This window comes from Pinus tabuliformis, chromosome 2_2 (assembly GCF_031772625.1).
Source record: "Pinus tabuliformis cultivar Carrire ecotype Pingquan chromosome 2_2, CPIR1, whole genome shotgun sequence".
Lineage (NCBI taxonomy): Eukaryota > Viridiplantae > Streptophyta > Pinopsida > Pinales > Pinaceae > Pinus > Pinus tabuliformis.
The window spans coordinates 616,278,256-616,298,387 of record NC_142300.1 but is presented as its reverse complement, the minus strand read 5'-3'; the positions used below and the strand labels follow the sequence as shown (position 1 = coordinate 616,298,387).

The 20,132-nt window shown below is 40.6% G+C and overlaps 1 pseudogene across 1 annotated transcript in view; it reads left to right on the top strand.

Moving 5' to 3' along the window:
* The window catches only part of LOC149194163 (putative LRR receptor-like serine/threonine-protein kinase At1g06840), a 314,494-nt pseudogene extending 294,798 nt beyond the window's left edge, over nt 1–19,696 (top strand). The window contains exons 19-22 of the transcript XR_016255078.1: nt 18,172–18,223; nt 18,331–18,591; nt 18,683–18,816; nt 18,962–19,696. The product of XR_016255078.1 is annotated as a putative LRR receptor-like serine/threonine-protein kinase At1g06840 (transcript). The remainder of the gene's footprint in view (nt 1–18,171; nt 18,224–18,330; nt 18,592–18,682; nt 18,817–18,961) is intronic.
* Nucleotides 19,697–20,132: the final 436 nt, after the last annotated feature.

The following is a 20,132-nucleotide window of genomic DNA, read 5'->3' as shown; positions in this document are numbered from 1 at the left end:
TGGATCTAAAGAAAATATGTTATTGAGTTTTAGCGAGTCTATGGCAGATTTGAGGCTTGTAGGAGCTAAAAATTCATCCTTGTTTTATTACCATTTTTGGTGTCTTATGTACACTAGGTACTTTAGTATTATATTGTCTCAATTACATTTTTTGTATTGTAGATCTTACAATAAAGCCAGGAATTTACATATGCTGAGCACTATATTGTGAATGTCCCAAAAATCAACCAACGATTTACAATATTTACTATATGTTAATTAAGTAATAACATCAGTTGCTGCAATAGGATTTGGGGTTAGCCGAATTTTCACAGACAACTCATTGGTGCTTTGATGTTTTTGGTAAACACTAGACTTGACATATGCTTTGTTGTAAACACTCTAAGTCAATATATGATTGATCCCTTTCATGCCCACTGGATTGCTGCAAAACATGTACTCAGATACTTGCATGGAACTATCCATCTGGGATTGAAATACATTGATAAACATAGAAGATTTCATGGATATACTGATGCTAATTGGGCTGGTAACTCTGCTGATAGAAAGATCACTTCTAGGTGCTGCTTTAGATTGGGATCTGCCATGATCTCTTGGATGAGCAGAAAGCAGAAGTCTGTTGCATTGAGTACAGCTGAAACTGAGTACATTTTTGCAAGCAAGGCTAGTTGTGAGGCAGCTTGGTTAGGAAGCTTATTGGGGAACTATTTGAGCAAGTTCCAAACACAACATATATATTGTGACAATAAAAGCGAGATTCGTCTTGTAGAAAATCCTGTGTTTCATGACAAGTCCAAGCATATTGAGATCAAGTATCACTATTTCCTAGATATGGTGCAGAGAGGAGCAGTGAGACTCCATCACATCTCCACTAATGATCAGATTGCTGACATTCTTACCAAGCCTTTACCGAAAGGAAATTTCTTGGTTTTTAGAGAGCATCTTGGACTTATGGACGTGACCTTTTTGGGAAGTGGTCACAACTGATCAAAGAACACTGACCAAACTTTGCCCCTTGCTAGAGCTCACAGAATTAGGGAATGATGGCAGAAAGATCTTGAGGATGAGGGACCTCTGTTAAAGTTTCTAAGTTTACTTCGTTAGAAACCTCCATGCACTTTATCTGATTTATTCCTACCTACTTGTTATTTTCCTTAATAAGTTATTTATAACGTAAATACTGAAAAATAAACACTAGTGCATGCTCAACATATTACAGATCAGCAACTAAAAGGAACAAAAACAAACATGCCATATGGCACCATTATTTTTGGACTAATGTCCCCGGAAAAACCTAATGTGAGAAAACCGGTGCAGCTATCTGAGAGTTTTCTTATTAAGCAATATCAGAGTACAATCTGGGTGCTGAAACTAGCCTACCCAACAGAGAATTTCCTTGGCAGTAATACCTCTCAGTTTCTGAAAAATCTCCTGGTTGAAACCCCGGATAATCCTTTCGGCAGCTACTCAGCACAAATCTACCCTAGAAACCCCAACGTCAGCCTCTCTCTAGACTATGTCAGCTCCTCTTTGCCTCACGCTTGGCTCTGTGTCAATCTCCTTGGCTACTACGCTGCTCTCCCGGCACTATCTTTGCCTTTCTGTCTCTCTGTACTCAAATTCACCTCAATTGCATCTCCTGATCACTAATTCTATCTCTCATAGCAATCTCCGCTCTAGAGAATATAATGACTTATCACTCTGGTGTATTCTCCAAGTGACCTTCAAGCCTCCTCTTATACTTTTCCTGTTGACATATCAACGACCGAGATTAAGTCCCTAATCAATGGCTAATATTAAATCTGACTTGATCCATGTATTTTGGACCATTCTAACACAGATTCATATTAATACACATTAATATTTTATTTTCTGTAAGCTTAGACTTAGGTACTCCATTAAAGATATTAATTATTTTAATATATCCTGATCTTTTTAGAATCTGCCCAAACCCTTTTTGGGTATTGGAGATCTCATGTGCCCCAACCTCTCCACCAAATTTCAACACTCCCTCTTAGCGGGGGCTATGCTCTAGCAATACTCCTCACTGAGTATTACTCTGATCATCCGACATCGGTCCCTATGCTGATGCTAGCCCTCCCTGCCCAACATCCTCTACACTACTGCATTGTGTACTGCTGCTGATGGTTCTGCCACTTCCACTGCTGCATTTGTACGACAGTTCCCTCTGCATCTGTGTTGCTGTTGGTCCTTTCTCCCAGTACTGCATCCGCACTGCACCTCCTCTCATCATGCTGCCCACTGCTGCATTGCAACTCAGCTACTGAGAAGTAAGTAACTGATCTCCCAATCTGACCTCCCTATTGGGCTAGAGACACCCACTGATGCTGAAGCTCCCTCTGTCGCTGACAAGTTCTCCCTCTCTGACCTCTGCGCTACTGCAAAAACTCCTTGCATCTCGCACCGTTGCACACCTCTCTGTGCCATCTTGCACTGGTTCAACACTCCTGTGCCTCTCGCACTACTGCAGCCTGCTAGCCTCGCGCTATCTCGGGACTCTTGCACTGTAGCTCTCTCTGTCGCTCCATCCACATTTCTCTCTACCCACTTAGCTAGTCCTGCTACTCCTCATCGGGGCTCCCATAGCAAGGTCTAATCCAGGAGGCTGAGTACCTCGAGGATCTTGCCCCTCATCACTTGTAGTCCGCCTGACTACAGCTCGATGTCTCCCCACTTATTCTTAAGTGGCGCGTGTGCACTCATGGCACAATCATCGTCTGTCAAAACTTCCTTCTCTGCCTATGCTGGCGCTGCCTTAGTCTCGGAAGACTCTCCCTTACTCCCCTTCCTTGGACACTGGGTCACATAATGACCCAGCTCCCCATAGTGGAAGCACTCGATCTTGGAGAGATCCTTCTTCTTCCGCTTTTCCTGCTTTCTCTCAGATGCTAGGGCCACATCTTCCTCCTCCTGCTTGAATTTGATTCCCTTGCTGCTGCTACCCGTTTTTGACTGTCGTATGATCTCTTCCTGGCGAAGAGATGTCCACATCTCATCTCAAGGTGGAAGTGTCCCTCTGCCCAGTATACTTTGGACAAATACTTCCCAGTCTTCTAAGACAACATTCAGAGTTGTCCTCACCATTAGCTCCTAATCCAGTGTCGCCCCTATAGCAGTAAATTGATCTCAGATCTCATTCAGTCCTCTAAGGAAGGTGTCAATCAGTTCTCCCTTCTTCATCTGATATGACCTCAACTGATTCTGAAGTAGCATTTTTCTTTTCACAGAAGTATGCTGGTACAACTTCTTGAGAGCTTCCCACATATCAAATGTTGTTTCCTTCTCGGCTATGTGTGGTACTACATGATCCTTGACCCCGTCAAGGATAATGCTCTTGGCCCTTGCCATCGCCTCCTCGTACTTGTCATTATCATTGGGGTCGACTGGGACAGCTATTTCCTTCAAGGCGAAGTTCTTGACACGATTCCTGTCAAGTATGGATAAGATTCTGGCCTTCCAGACTACAAAGTTCAATGCTCCGTCCAACCTATCCTGGTCTCTTACTCTGTGTAGAGCCATGATGCTCCTCTACTTCCATCCTGGAAGTTCTCTGTTGGATTCCTCTGAGTCTTTACTTCCCGTCTGAAAGTTCTCTTCTGGACTCCCTCTGAGTCCTGATTTCCCTCCTAGAAATCCTTCTGTCGCTGTCGAGAAGCCCCCTACTTTGATCATCTTGTGCAACCGCACCACTAATCTGAGTTCCTCGGCTAGAAACCCTCGGTAGCAACTTCTCTGGCCTTGCTCTATCAGGTACTGTTCTGATTACAATACCTCACCAGCTCCACTCTGCAATATTCCCACAGCCTTCTAAACCCCTGCAACCTAAAGGTGAGAGCTCCTAGGCTCTGCGCAATACTGATACCACAACCCAGCCTCCTCAGCCAACTGCGTCAGCCCTCCCAGCTACTGCGTGGCTCTGTGTGAGGCTTCTCTTGCCTTCCTTCACCTCTGCGCTGCCTCTTCTCAGCTCACCCTTGATGATGCAAGCACTGCGTCACCCTTCCTTGTTGCTTCTCTGTTAGAAACAACTTATGTCATCTCAGAACAACTGTTTTCAGCTGCTATTGGTCTGCTCGGCTGATGTCCTTTAGTCCTCCTGTGATCTGCAATCATGCTCTGATACCATGTTGAAGTTTCTAATTTTACTTAGTTAGAAACCCTCCATGCACTTTATCTGATTTATTCTTACCTACTTGTTATTTTCCTTAACAAGTTATTTACAATGTAAAGACTAAAAAATAAACACTAGTGCATGCTCAACATATTACAAATCAACAACTAAAAGAAACAGAAACAAACACGCCACATGACACCATTATTTTTGGACTAATGTCCCTGAAAAAACCCAATGTAGGAAAATCGGTGCAACTATCTGAGGGTTTTCTTATTAAGCAATATTAGAGTACAATCTGGGTGTCGAAATTGGCCTACCCAATAGAGAATTTCCTTGGCAGTAATACCTCTCAGTTTCTGACAAATCTCTTGGCTAAAACCTCAGATAATCTTTCTAGCAGCTACTCAACACAAATATGCCCCAGAAACCCCAGTGTCTGCCTCTCTTTGGATTGCGTCAACCCCTCTCTACCTCATGCTAGCCTTGCATGAGCCCTGGCCGGCTCTGTGTCACTCTCCTTGGCTATTGCGCTGCTCTCCCAACACTATCTCTGTCTCTCTGCCTCTCTGTACTTAAATGCCCCTCAGCTGCATCTCCCGATCACTAATTCTATCTCTCTTAACAAACCCTGCTGTAGAGAATATAATGATTGATCACTCTGGTGTATTCTCCAAGTGACCCTCAAGCCTCCTCTTATACTTTTCTTGTTGACATATCAACGACCGAGATTAAGTACCTAATCAACGACTAAGATTAGATCTGGCTTGATCCATGTCTTTTGGACCTTTTTAACACAGATTCCTATTAATACACATTAATATTTTATTTTATCTAAGTTTAGACTTAGGGACTCCATTAAAAATATTAATTACTTTAATATCTCCCAATCTGTTTAGAATTTGCCCAAACCCTTTCTGGGTATTGGAGATCTCATATGCCCCAACCTCTCCACCAAATTTTGTGGCTAAAGCACATCCAATGCTACCCCAAATCAACATGCATCGAGTAGTGTGTGCCACAAGAGTAGGTCTCAATATGCATCCGACCCACAGTCTGGGATGTGGGAAGAGCCACCTATCTGGCCAATAGGTGTAGTGAGACTTGCCTATGTGATTTGTCTAGGATGCAAGTGTTCCACCACTTGACACCTGGTTGTGTTTCAGTGTTGTCTGTGTGACTTGTTGGAATCTTGTCTATGTGATGTCCGTGTTCTATCACCTAATTTTTGAGATGAAAATTGGTTGAGTGTAATCCTTGTCTATGTGACATGTGATGGTTCTTTCCTTTCCAAGTTTGCGTTAAGTGGATAATTCTTCTTTTTATTGCAACTTCATTGTTACATATGTTACAGAGCATAGTTGAACTGAGATGAATGAAAGCGATCAAAGGAAGCAAGAATATTTGATGTAAAAAGAAATTCCTCCCTAGCTGAGAGGGAGTGTTAAAATTTGGTAGCTCAGGGATGAATTTTTTCTAGAAGAAATCACATCTTTTAGTTATATTTGAACTGCCTATAATAAAATTTCATTTCTAACAATTCTAATATGACTTTCCAAAAATTGTAAGTCACATCTCAATTTGGAAGAGACTTTCCAAAAATAGAAATTAATGTCTAAATGATCAATGATAATCCCGTCATATGGAATCCACTTGAAAATCAAATTAATCGTGATTATACAAGTCAAGAATTAATATTTTTATCCTTACTAGTATTATTATTATTATGATAGTATTATTTATAAAATAGTCTAAAGTCTTTCACCTTTAATGGATTAATAAAAATGAATTCTCTCATGGAATAAGTAATTTAAATTGAGAATCTCTTACTTGGAAAATCGAACCTCTCTCTTGGAATAAAATAGTAACTCCACACTTGAGATAATGTAACTCTCCCTCTCTAATTCAATGTATGGCAAAAGTGTAACTTCTCTTCATTAAATGCACTTGTAACTCCCTCAATCAATTCGATTTGTAACTCTCACCAAATATCCTGTCATTTCTAAATGTAACTCTCCTTCTCTCGCTAATTCGAATTGTAACTTCTTAAGGAAAGTGTACCTCTCTCTCTATTCTTTGGATGAATTACACTTTTCTTCAAGTAACTCCTCCCTCATGGAATTCAATTCTCCTATTTTTAGCTCAAGGAACAAGTTCATTTTTTAACTCTTCTCATTTGTCATCTATTTAAGAAAAAACAAGTGAGAGTTGAGAGTAGCATGTTCATTGTGAAGGAGAGCTAGAGTTGAGTGTGTGCAAGAGAAGTGCGAGAGAAAGTGAAGAGTAAGAGCAAGGGAAGCGCTGAAGCAAGTCTGAAGGGCAATATCTAATCAAGAAAAGGAGGAGATATTCAAGCAAAGAGCAAGAGCACTTCAGCTGCAAGTTGATCGAACATTGGTGAATTTATTCATTCTCATTCTCTCTGTCTCTCTCTCTCTGTGTACTTTGTTGAACAATTGAAGAAATCTAATAGAAGAAGAATCATCTAGGTTTTCCCCTTATGGGTTTTTCCCTGGTCATTGGACCTAACTCTCAGTGTTTCATATTTGTGCTTGATTGTCTTGATATGATCATTAATTTTATGTTCTATCTACAATTGCTGATCTAAAAAGTTGTGAAGAAGAAATTTGTATGCTGAGTAATTGTAACAACATAGTACATTCAATTTTCTCCAAAGTTTCTCCAAAGTACATTCAGTTTTCTGCAAAGTACATTCAAGTTTCTACAAAGTACATTCAAATTTCCAGAAAGTACATTCAACTATCTGCAATATACATTCAGTTACATTCAATTTTTTGCATAATACATTCAATTTTTTACAAGCACATTCGATTTTCTCAGTCCTGCATAAAACTTTGAAGTTTTTGCAAAGAATTTTTAAATTTTTGCATAGAACTTTCAGGTTTTAACACTAGAATCCCCACATAAATCGGTTGTCCCGATCACTCACTATGGTCTTGGGGAGACCACGCAACCTGAACGCCTCTTTGAAAAACAACTCAGTCACTTGTGAAGCTGATGACCAGGAGGGTATGGTGAAGAAATGGGCATACTTGGTCAGCCTATTGACCACCACATATATGTAGTCCCTCCCTTGTGCTGCTGGCAACCTTATAATAAAATCCATGGATATACTCTCCCATTTTCTCTCAGGAATGGGAAGAGGTTGTAGTAATCTTGTGGGTCGTGTCTTCTCTCCCTTGTTCCTTTCTCAAGTATCACACTCTTGCACGTGCCTCAAAACATCCCTCTTGAGGCCCCTCCACATGAAACACTCCTGGATAGCTCAGTATGTCTTGAGGAACCCCTAATGTCCTGCTAGTGGAGATTCATGCACAACCTGCATAATCCTCTCCCTTGATTGCGAACCAAGTACCAATTAAATCTGATTCTTGTAATAAATCATCTCATCCATCACACAAAACCATTCATTCTCTACCCCACCATCAAGGATCTCGCATGCATGATGATCCTTGGAGTACTCAACTAATAGTTGTGCCTTCCAATCTGGGGTGATGTTCATAAGCGAGTGAGTGTTGGGCCTCTTAGACAGTGCATCTGCCACAACGTTCTATTGCTCCTTGACATACTCTATGTCAAAGTTGTTAGTTTTTGGTAGCATCGAAAGTGCTCTAGCCTTGGAAATTGGTTGAGAGGCTAAGGCACACGAGTTCTAAAGAAACCAAAAACCGTTTGGTGAAATTCAACCCAGATTGTATTTTATTAAAATAATTAATATTTTTAATGGAGTTCCTAAGTCTAAACTTAGGGAAATCAAAATATTAATGGGTATTAATCAAAATATGGGTGAGAATGACCTAGAAGGCGGATCAAGTTATGTTTTAATCGTAGCCTTTGATTAGAGACTTAATCTTGGCCGTTGAAGACTCAATAGGAAAAGTATAAATGCAAGCTTGGGGTTCATTTAGAAGCGCACACAGAGAGATTGAGGAAATCGATTTTCTGAGGTGAGAAGTTCTCAGGAGGAAAATTGATTGTGGAGATCTTGCATGGGCAATGAGAATCCGGAAGGACTTTCCGGAGAATACTGATAGAGAGGCGGAGAGAGTTGCAGAGAGGCAGCACAGTAGCCGGGAGAGATGACGCAAAAAAGTTGTCTGTCATGCAGAATCCAGAACTGTCGGAACATTCGAAACTGTCAGGAACAGTTCTGGGAATTGCTGAGAACTGCTGGAATAGCCGGGAGAGCTGACGCAGAGGCGACACTATAGTCGGGAGAGCGTACATAGAAAAGCTGCCTATCACGCAGATTCTAGAACTGCCGGAACAACCGAAACTATCGGGAATTGCCAGAACAGCTGGGAGAGCTGATGTAGAGGGTAGAGAAGGAGATGCAGGGCTGATGCAGAGCCAATGTAGAAATAATCGGGGTTAGCCAGTCTTGCGTCGAATTAGCCGGAATTTTGCATGGTGAAGTGAGGTAAAACTCATTCAGATTTTCCGCCAGTATTTTCTCTGTAAAGGGTTGCTAGATGAGCATCCTAGATTTGTATTCAAACATTTCTCCTGCATAATAATAAAACCCTCAGAGGTGCTGCATCGGTTTTCCCGCATTGGGTTTTTCTGGGGACTATTGTGTCCAAAATAAGTGTGTCCTATGTATCTTGTTTGCTCTATTTTCTGTTTCATGAGATCGAATATTTAATTAGTGTAGGTTGTAGAAGTAATTTGCTTCAGTATTCAAAAGAATAACTTGATGAATATTTAAAATCAAGTAGGTGAAGTAGATTCAGATTTGCTACAGTAGGGGTTCCTTCAAAGTGTAGGAACTTTAACATGGTATCGGAGCATTGATTTTGAAACAGGAAGAGCAGATCCAACGTTGAGTAGTGAGGTCGAAAGCTGCACTTGGCAGCAACTTGAATCCCCTTGAAGGGATTGCGCGGTCCTTGTCGGGAAGCAGGTCCGAGGAAATCTCTCTCCGAGTGAGACGACAAAGAGGTACGATTTTCAATTTATGAGTTTGCAAAGGCAAAGGGAGTGACATAGAGCCTCAGTGCAGTGCCTGAAGGGCGCAATTTCTGCCGAGGCAGAAATCTGCTGGAAAAGAACGAAGACACATAGAAGGAGGGGCTTAGTGAAGGCCAACCTTAGTGGCAGCAGTGGGAGTGGCTTAAAGACGAAGGAGGAGGAGGAGAACGCAACTTTAGCATTGAAGGGACAATAGAAGCCGAAGAGAAAGGACATTTCAAAGGTGAAATGTTTCAGTTATGGCAAGATGGGCCACTATGCATCCCAATGTCCTTTGAAGAGAAAGGATAAGGACGAGAAACATGATCCTAAGGCTGCTTCAACAAAGATTGACGAGGATGAGTTTGCCATGAGTGCCCACGCATCTCCAGAGGGAGATGGGGCGATATTGAGCTGTAGTCGAGAGAACTACATGTGGGCAGGATTCTTGAGGAGTCCACCTCTTGGATTAATTCCTTGCTACAAGAGCCCAAGATTTAGCAGTAGCGAGATGGACTTAGTGTCAAATCATGCAGTGGATTATTTGGAGGACAGATGAAATAGCTTGGGACCAAAGACTGATCAGCGCAGAGTAAGGTTGGTAGCAGTGCAGGAGTCAGCAACAACGTAGAAGATTCAGAGGGTCAAAATCAACAACAGTCAGATTCCAACATTCCTTGTATTATGCTGAACACAGTTAAGTTCAACTAATTTTGGATGTTTTTTAGTTGCTTCTCTCAGCAATTGAGTTGTAGTATGAATGCAGTGTTAGAAGTGGCAGTGCTAGAAACATAGCAGATGCAACGTTTGAGAGGGAGCTGTAGTGCAGATGCAGCAGTGATAGTGGCAGTGTCATGGGTAGCAGTACAGTAGCACAATGTTGGTGGTAGCAGCAGTTCAAAACGGTGGTGCTTCAGAAACAGAGTAGCATGCAGGTGGACATTGTTGCTAGAGCACTTTCCTCGCTAAGAGGGAGTGTTAATTTTTGGTAGCACCAGAAGTGCTCTAGCCTTGAAAATTGGTGGAGAGGCTAAGGCACATGAGTTCTAAAGAACCCTTAAACCATTTGGTGAAATTCCACACAGAATGTATTTTATTAAAAGAATTGATTTTTTTAATGGTGTTCCTAAATTTAAACTTAGGGAAATTAAAATATTAATGAGTATTAATCAAAATATGGGTGAGAATGGTCTAGAAGGTGGATCAAGTCATGTTTTAATCTTGACCGTTGATTAGAGACTTAATCTCAGTTGTTGAAGACTCAACAGGAAAAGTATAAAATGGAGGCTTGGGGTTCATTTGGAAACACACATAGAGAGATTGAGGAAATCGATTTTTTGAGGTGAGAAGTTCTCAAGAGGAAAATCGATTAGGGAGATCTTGCAGCTAAGGGGCAATGAGAATCCAGAAGGACTTTCCGAAGAATACTTACAGATAGACAGAGAGAGCTTGCAGAGAGACAACGCAATAGCCGGGAGAGCTGATGCAAAAAATTGGCTGTCACGCATAATCCATAACTGCCAGAATCGACGGGAACTGTCAGAACTGTCGGAAAAACCGGGAGAGTTGATGCAAAGGTAGCGCAGTAGCCGGGAGAGCTGACACATAAAAGCTTCCTGTCACGTAGATTCCAGAACTGTCGGAACAACCGAAACTGTTGGGAGCTGTCGGAACTGCTAGACTAGCCGGGAGAGCTAATGCAGAGGGCAAAGAAGGTGATGCAGAGCTCGCGCAGAAATAACTAGGGTTAGCCAGTCTTGTGCCGGATCAGCCAAAATTCTGCCGGGTGAAGTGAGGTAAAACTCACTTAGATTTTCCGCCAGTATTTTCTCTGTAAAGGATTGCTAGATGAGCATCCTAGATTTGTATTCAGATATTTCTCCTGCATAATAATAAAACCCTCAGAGCTGCTGCACCATTTTTCCCGCATTGGGTTTTTCTGGGGATTATTGTGTTAAAAAATAAGTGTGTCCTATGTATCTTATTCTTTGCTCTATTTTTTGTTTTATGAGATCAAATATTTAATTAGTGTAGGTTGCAAAAGTAATTTTCTACAGTATTCATAAGAATAACTTGATGAATATTTAAAAATCAAGTAGGTGAAGTAGATTCAGATTTGCTGCAGTAGGGGCTCGCTCCTTTAGAATGTAGGAATTTTCACAAAAGCCGTACGCTTGAATCTTTCTCACCAGTTTTGTTGCTTGTCTTGCATCTTTTTCTTCTCCCATAAGAACCTAAGACTGTTATGGTCAGTCTTTACCTTGAACCGGTTGCCCACCAAATACAACATGAACTTGGCCAATGCATGTATTACGGCCAACATCTCCTTGTCATAGATAGAGTAGCCTCTCATGGGGCTGTAGCTTCCGACTCTCGAAAGCAATAAGATGTCTACCCTGCATCAAAACTGCCCCGATGCCCTTCATAGAGGCACCACACTTTAGTATAAATGGTTGTGGAAAATCTAGCAGTGATAACACCAGAAAACTGCTCATCATCCTCCTCCAATGGGTCTAAAAGGGCCTCCATTGGGTGGGGGTGGTGCTCCTCCTCCTCCACTTCCCCTAATAGTCTGCAACTCACCACCTCATACATCCTCCTCCTGCTCAATGTCATCCTGTGACTCCTTGTCTTAGAACACCTCTATGTAATGGGCCTTGCCCTTGGTGCACCTATGCCCAGGTGCCCATGGCTCCTGACAGGTGAAGCACAACTTCCTCCTACGGATGTCTCTCCTAGTCTCCTCATCTAGTTGCCGACACCCCTAAGCATCTATATGTGGTGGGGATCTAGTATCTTGACCTCTCTGCGGAAAAGGGGCTCGAGGTGGCACTGGTGCTCTCGTCCTGGGAATTGCATCTTGCAAATCCCATGTGCAATTCACTACCTCCAGAAGAGTATCCGGCTTTCTCTACCTCACTAACCCACGCAGAGGCTCAACCAAGCCCTCTACGAATGTATAGACCCTCTTGGCCTCTGACAAGCCTGATACCGTCACTAATTTCCTTAAGAACTCCGCTATGTAGTGCTCAGCGTTGCCGATCTACTTTAGTTGGGTCATCTCCCTGAAATGGGTCTCAAAATCCCTCTGGTTAAAGCCCTCCATAACCCTCTGTGTGAAGTCGTCTTAAGAAGTCACATCAGGTGTGCCCTAGCATGGCCAGCCCATGGAACCACCAGTCATGTGTCTTGCCCTCTAGATGCAACGTAGCCATCTTAATGGCCTCCACCTCCGTCATCTGGTTGAGCTGGAAATGTGTATTGAGTTTCTCCACCCATGCTCTAGTCGTGCTCTTAGAAGAGCCATTGAATGTAGGAAGGTACAACCTCCCAAATGTGCGCTGCAAATATGAGCCCTATGCATACGAACCTCAAACTCCTTTGCCCTTATTGCCTTGCTTCAATTACCAATAATCCTTGAACCTCAAGGCAGTTCGAAACTCTTCCCCTTGGAACTGTCACTCACAAAAATACTTCCCCATGGGCATCTTGTCCTGATTTTGCTGCTCCCCAGTCCCGATAGCCACAAATGTGGGTATAGTAGCCCTAGTGGGCCCACTGTAAATGTGAGGGTGGCTATGAGGAGTATGAACATTGAACTGGTGGGATGCCCCAAAACTCTCTCCCACAATGAATTCCCTGTGGGGCTTGTTACTACTCAAACTAGTAGGGGTTCTAAGAAGGGATCCTATAGGGAAACTGTTGAAATTTTTAAGTCTAACCCATTAGAAATCCCTACTGCATTCTCTGGTTTAAATTCTCCTACTTGTTTATTACATTAACAAGTTATTTATAAAGGCTTCACACGAGATCATACTCATAGCTATGTATTCAGTCTTGGTGGCGAAGAATAGTGGCATATCAAGCTATCTGGTGGTTGCAAGGCATTGTTGGCTATCGGTTGAAGACAAATCTAGGAGAAAATTTCTCTTAAAGGGATCACCCACTAGTGGTGTGTAACATTTGACTCCAACTAGGACATGATCTCTCAGTAGAGTACACAAACTGTGTACTCAAACGAGGAGGTCATGAAAACACCAACAATCTCTTGGGATCGCAGACATGTAACCTGCACATCAAAGATAGAGAAAATGGGGCAGCATGTTTCTATGGTGAACTTTGACCGCCCATGCTTTTGTTAGTCTGTAAAAATAAACAAGAAATAAAACTTACTCTAGGATGAAAATTTAATCTAAATGTACCTAATCTAGCATGAGAACATGATATGATGATAGAAGCTATGCAAAAATCAATATGCAATGCATCCTACTCTACCATGCATATTACATTATGCAAATACTAAGTGTAATCATATAGCCAATGTAACCAACATATTATTAAATATAAATAAAAGCATTTTCCCTTATGAACGACCATAAGGCAAGCGACCCAAATATCTCTTTTCCCATTGCAAGATTTGCTTCATGAATGGTAAGGGTGGGGGCCAGGAACATTTGAGGACCATGCATCAAGGGTCATGGATGAGGAGGGAAGAGAAGAACCCAACTTGTGTAACCTTTCTTGCAACGATAATATGGAGAACTCAACCATGACCAAGCTCATAATTTTTTGATGAATAGAAAGCTTGAGCAGATCCTCCTCATGGCACGAAGAGATAGATGGCTCATACACATTCACAATCACATCATCTTGATTATTGAGGGAGGAACGAGGTGGAATACAATCATCAAAATCTTGGGAAGAACCACAACCCCCTTTCAAGGCATTGGGAAGGCTCCTCAATTTCATGGTTCCCAAGAGATTCATTGTTAAACACACATGGACAGCAAAGAATAGGAAAGATAAATCAGTGAGTACATTTTTTATTAACATCAGATATACATTTATAGAACAAATATGTGACTCTTGGGTTTCAGATCCCAAGGTCTCTTGGACTGCTTTTGTCCATTTAACTTCCACACTAACCCATTTAGGATTAGGTGTCCAACATTCCCCCCCTTAATCTGAAGGGTTATGTATGAGTCCAAGAAGAGAGCTGTAATACAAAATGTGCAAAAAATGCATGGCAGCACTAGGCTGAATGTGCTCTATGAAATGTTGGTAAAAAAAGGCGGTGGTTTAAGGATGACCACCAACACTGGAACGCTTAGTGCAGTTCCTGGAACTCTTCCAAAACTGGCAAGAAACTGAAGTTTTCTGCTAGAGGAAGTGATCCTATTGTTTTAAAGAGGGAAACCTTCAACCATAAAAGGGAGGTCTCACCCCGCATAAAAGGTAAAACTTCAACCTGAAAAGGGAAGTCTCAACCTGTGATGGTTTAAGGATAACCAACAACTCTGTGATGGTTTAAGGATAACCAACAACTCTGGAATGCTTAATGCAATTCCTGGAACTCTTCCAAAACTGGCAAGAAGCTGGAGTCTTCTGCTAGAGGAAGTGTTCTCAATTTTGTGATGGTTTAAGGATGACCAACAACTCTGTAATTCCTGGAACTCTTCCAAAACTGGCAAGAAGTTGGAGTCTTCTGCTAGAGGAAGTGTCCCAGATTGTCAACTGAAGGCATGTTCAGGCATCTTTGTCTCTGGCTACAACTCTGAAACTGGTGTGGCAGGTTGTGGCTCAGGCTCGCTTGATGTGACTTTGAAGCTTGTAGATGACCATCATTTCCCCCCCTGTCAGGTACAAGGTGAGAAGATGGAGAAAACTCAACTGCAAGACTGTTCAATACTCTAGAACAAGTTCTGACATGTGTTTTGAATATCTTCTTGGCTGTTGATGCCCATTGCCAAGAAGCGATCCATCCAAGATGAATCTTTGTTCTTGCAGGACGTTTGTTTTTGAAGCATCTATGTGAAGAATGGCTAGTTTTATGACAGTGCTCACATGGATGAAGATCAAAACAGTGATCTTTCAGATGGCCAACTCGGTCACAGTGTTGGCATTTTACGATCTGTTGTTGTTGTTGTTGTTGTTGTTGCGGTGGAAGAGGAGTAGAATCTGGAACAGCTGGAGGTGAACTGTCATGAGGAGCAGGTGAACTGTCATGAATAAATCCAGCACTCTGAAATTGAATGGGCTTGGCATAGTCTGGAATATGAAAGGACAAGTCCTTATCATATCCAAGACCAGTTCTGTGCTTGTTGTGGACAAGCTGTTCCCAAGGTCTGATGATGGGCTTGGGAAGTGCAGACTGAGTTTCTGCATCTGCATGTACAACTGCTGCTTTATTGGGTATTAAATCTGAACCAGCTGTAACATTATTGACTTGTTGTTTATGGGAGTCTGTTTCAATCTTCTGAACAGAAATAGGTTCAGAATGATGACTCAACTGTTGTAATTCTTCCTGTTGTAGCTTTGTCTCAAGCTGCAAAAACTCAATATTCTCTTGTACATTATGCAAACAGGTTCTAATGTCAACAAGAGAAGCTTTTCTTATTCTTACTGTACCATGATCAGAGGAATGTATCAGAGTTTTTAAGAACTCCAATACTTCACCAATTCTGGCTATTTTATTCATTGTCAAATTGCACTTGAAACTGATCACAACTTGTAGAGAAAAATCAACACTCACTCGCAATATGTCAATACAATTGGATTTTGCAACAGATTGCACTTGTCTTTAAAAATAGTGATGGTTCTCGATTTCAGTTGTGTTTGGTTATATAAGTATCATATTCCAACACATTTGAAATAACATAAAGTAATCAGTGCCGTATAAGGAGGAGCATGAATCGACAAGAAAAATGACCGACACATAGGATGCTTTCATATCATATAATACCACACATTCATACCTACACAATCATATGCCTTGCCTAGTAATATACATGATATGTACAAAAAATTAGCTGATAAACAGAAGCCACCCCTGATCTGCTAGGACTGCAAGAGAAGCCAAATCAGCTTAACCATATATACACTCTTTCAGGTCCTAACTAAGAATAAGATCTCCAATCTTATGGAACCCACATATCGCTTCCTTCTCAAATGAATGTCAGATGCTTGCAAAACCCTGCCTTTTAGAATGAATTTAGTTAGATACTTGTTCAACACTGTCTCTGAGAACAGTTCAAACCAAAACTCCTAGTTGAATAACCAAATGACATAGAATCTTATTTGCGGCTGTCACTGGATTCCTTAAATGAGCTGCTTCCCATACTACTAACCAAAAAATAAAGTAAATCTCAAGCCTGTTACATAATATGTAAAGCAGCCTTACAGCTGCTTCCCTATTGACATCTGCTTCCCCTACCGTGATGCCATGTTAAACACACATGGACAGCAAAGAATAGGAAAGATAAATCAGTGAGTACATTTTTTATTAACATCAGATATACATTTATAGTACAAATATGTGACTCTTTGGTTTCAGATCCCAAGGTCTCTTGGACTGCTTTTGTCCATTTAACTTCCACACTAACCCATTTAGGATTAGGTGTCCAACATTCATTAAGAGGGGTATCAAACTCCTCTTGGCTACTAATGACATCATGATCATTGGGTTGAAGATCATCATCTTGAAACATATAAAATAGGCATCTCCAATGATTCATTTGTTGCCATGCAAATTTTCACAAGATTCTAGATATAGAGTTGCCAGTGTGAACATGAAATGCCTTGAAAGATGCTTACTTCACCCTACAAGCATTGACTTTAAAGTTCAATGAAGAACTAGGGCTTTGCTCTTCCAATGGAGTCTCCAAAAGTATATATCAATGATGCCATATAGGAACAAGAGACACATCTTGTGTCTCGAGTAATGTCGCCAAAAATGTTGCCACACAATCTAGCAGAGGTCCTAGGAGGGCGATGACCATAATGATAAGGGGTAGAGCTCATGTTTGGCTTTTGCCCATGCGCTAAATTTTTGTCTCGACCATCTTTTGCATTTTGTGGTACATTTCCTAATCTAAGTTGTCAAATTACGCTTTTGTCTTTCTTTTTAGATGTGCCAACCATCTGGGCATCGTTCCATACCTAACCCAAAATGTGGACAAGGGGAGGGGGAGGCTAACTCCTTGTGGACCCAATGGACAAATGTGGACCCAGATGGGGAAAATTTGAAAAGGGCTTGTAATGAGCAGAGGGGAGTGAGATATATGGTATTGGAAAGTGGGACTACACAACCAAAATTAGATTTTCCCATGTAGTGCCACATCTAAAGCTAGTAGCCAGGAGAGGAGATCCCATAGGACTAGGATACAAGGGTAACCCCCAAGTGAGGCAAGGGAACAAGAGTACAATCCAAGCCCATTCTTTCCACCGAACCCCCCACTAATCCATGTTTAAATGTGCCCAAGAAAAACAAGCATAATCAACCAATTACATAATGAAAAATCACACATTTGAAGTTGGAAGGCCCACCTTAAAAAATACGATTATTATAGATGAGCGAGGGCAGACAATAGCTGGCTCAGGTGGTGGAGAATAATGGCACATCGGACTATGTGGTGGCTGCAAGGAGTTGTTGAACGCTGGCTGAAAATAAATCTAGGAGAAAAATTCTTTTATAAGGGTCACCCACTAGTGGTGGGTAACAATACCACAACAAGATGTTCAACTTACCATTTCCAATATTTATTAGTTTAAAACTTGAAAAGTCATATATATCCTTGAAATTCTTCCAAGATAATATCCATGAATCAATGTAAAGTTGGCTCACATGCATTTTTGGATATATGTCAGGATTGTTTTGAGAGAAGCTTATATAATCCTTTATGAATGATATGTATAACTTCTATCTTAGAAGTTCAAAAAATGAGTTAAAATCTATAACCAAACATATATACATAATCAATGTAAAGCTTTTTACTTTGATATTTTTTATTTCTTTCACGTTAAAAAATATGGAAATTGGATAAATCTATGCTAATGTTAAAGACAGTGTTATGCTACCTACCCTGCAATTTGAAGTTTTCAGAGGATGTTCTTTTAACCAATAAAACATTATTAAAAAAACATTTCAATTCATGAAAGTCCAAAGAATAAAACGTTCGTAAAGACATTTTGATTCAGGGAAGTAATTGTTTAAATTGTATCAAACTATGTAACATTATGTCAATGGATAGTATCTAATGGAAGAAGGTTTTAACGTGTTTCTTATGTAGATGTTGGTTTATGAGTACATGCCAAACGGAACACTACACGATCATCTCGCTGGTAAAGTCTGTCGCCATTCCTCTGTTCATATATTATACATTATTCCATGAACATGCTTCAGTATGAAATGTAGGTCAATGATGAGGGAAATATGTTATCATTGACAGGAAACTTCCAATTAAAACCTCTGGACTTTGCCCTACGTCTTCGCATCGCTCTGGGATCAGCGAAAGGCATTTTGTATCTCCATAACGAGGCTAATCCTCCCATCTTCCACCGTGACATAAAGGCAACCAACATCCTACTAGATGATAAATTCAATGCAAGGGTTGCAGATTTCGGACTGTCAAGGCTTGCTTTATTACCAGATATAGAAGGTTAATATCTAGATCATGTATCAACTGTACTGAAAGACACCCTGGTAAGATGCAAATCCTGACATGATATATGCATATGATTTCTATAGCTTTTTATTATATTCATGAGCAATGGATAACTATATATTTATTGTTTTGCAAGGTTATTTGGATCCAGAGTACTTCTTGACTCACCAACTGACTGATAAGAGTGATGTATATAGTTTTGGTGTGGTTCTTCTTGAGCTTTTGACAGGCATGGAACCTATTTCACATGGAAAGGACATTGTCAGGGAGGTACATGTTCTTATCAATATGACCTTCGTCCATTCTTTTAATCTCTCCATTTTTTCTTTCATTTTTTTGGACATTCATATTTTGCGCAAAATATTAGATTTTTTCACATTGTTTTTCCACTGTAATTTATTTGATAACACTTTAGTGTTATCAACTTTGTGCTGGAATGAGGGAGGAAGCTATAGCTTTACTGGTTTCCCTAGCACTTGTAGCTAATTGTGTTGGTCTACAAGTGAATATGGTGTATCAATATGGAAGTATGTTATCTATGATTGATAAGCATATGGGTTTGTTTCCTTCAGAGTTCTTGGAGCCATTTGCCATTTTGGCACTGCATTGTTGCAGGGATGTGACAGATGCACGCCCCGCCGTGGCTGAGGTTGTGCAAGAGCTTGAAAAGATCCTCCAGTTAATGCCACCAGGGGCAGGCCGTACACTTTCCATAGAATCTCATATTTATACAATGGAAATTGAAAGAACGGAGATCGAAATATCCACAGAAAATCCTTATATATCTTCTGATATCTCTGGAAGTAAAATCCTTAGTGGAAATATTCCAGGGGTTGCACCATGTTAATGTTTATATATATAAGTGAAGAGATACCTATGCTCCTCATCTGCAATCCCCTCATCTTTGCAGGTGTTATGAAATGAATTTGACAAACTTCAACGTTATATAAACATATGCCCTTCATCTTTGCAGGTGTTATGAAATGAATTTGACAAACTTCAACGTTATATAAACATATGGCCCTCATCTTTGCAGGTGTTAGGAATTGAATTACAGAAACAACAGGAAGTTAAATTTTCCTCACCTCCTTAGTGGAAATATTCCAGGGGTTGCACCATGTTAATGTTTATATATATAAGTGAAGAATACATAGGCCCCTCATCTATGCAGGTGTTATGAAATGAATTTGACCAACTTCAACGTTATATAAACAGTTGTCTCTCATATTTGCAGGTGTTATGAATTGAATTACAGAAATAACATGAAGCTAAATTTCTGTGTTTGGAATAAATTTGAAAGTAATTTTATTTGTGGATTTTCTAATTAGATAAACGGCAGAAAATTAGAACTTTTGGAATAAATTTGCAAATAATCCTACTTGCTTATAGCCTTAGAATTACATAAACAGGAAAAAAAAAATAGAACTTTCCTGATCAGTTGATATCCTTTTTCCATGCTTTAATTTAATTGGAATTTAAATATTACATGAAGTTTAACATTTTCAAAGATGTTCAAATATACTTAAATTCAATTTTGCATATTCTATGCGTATAATCTTACATGGTAGGCTTCGTGAGAAGAACCT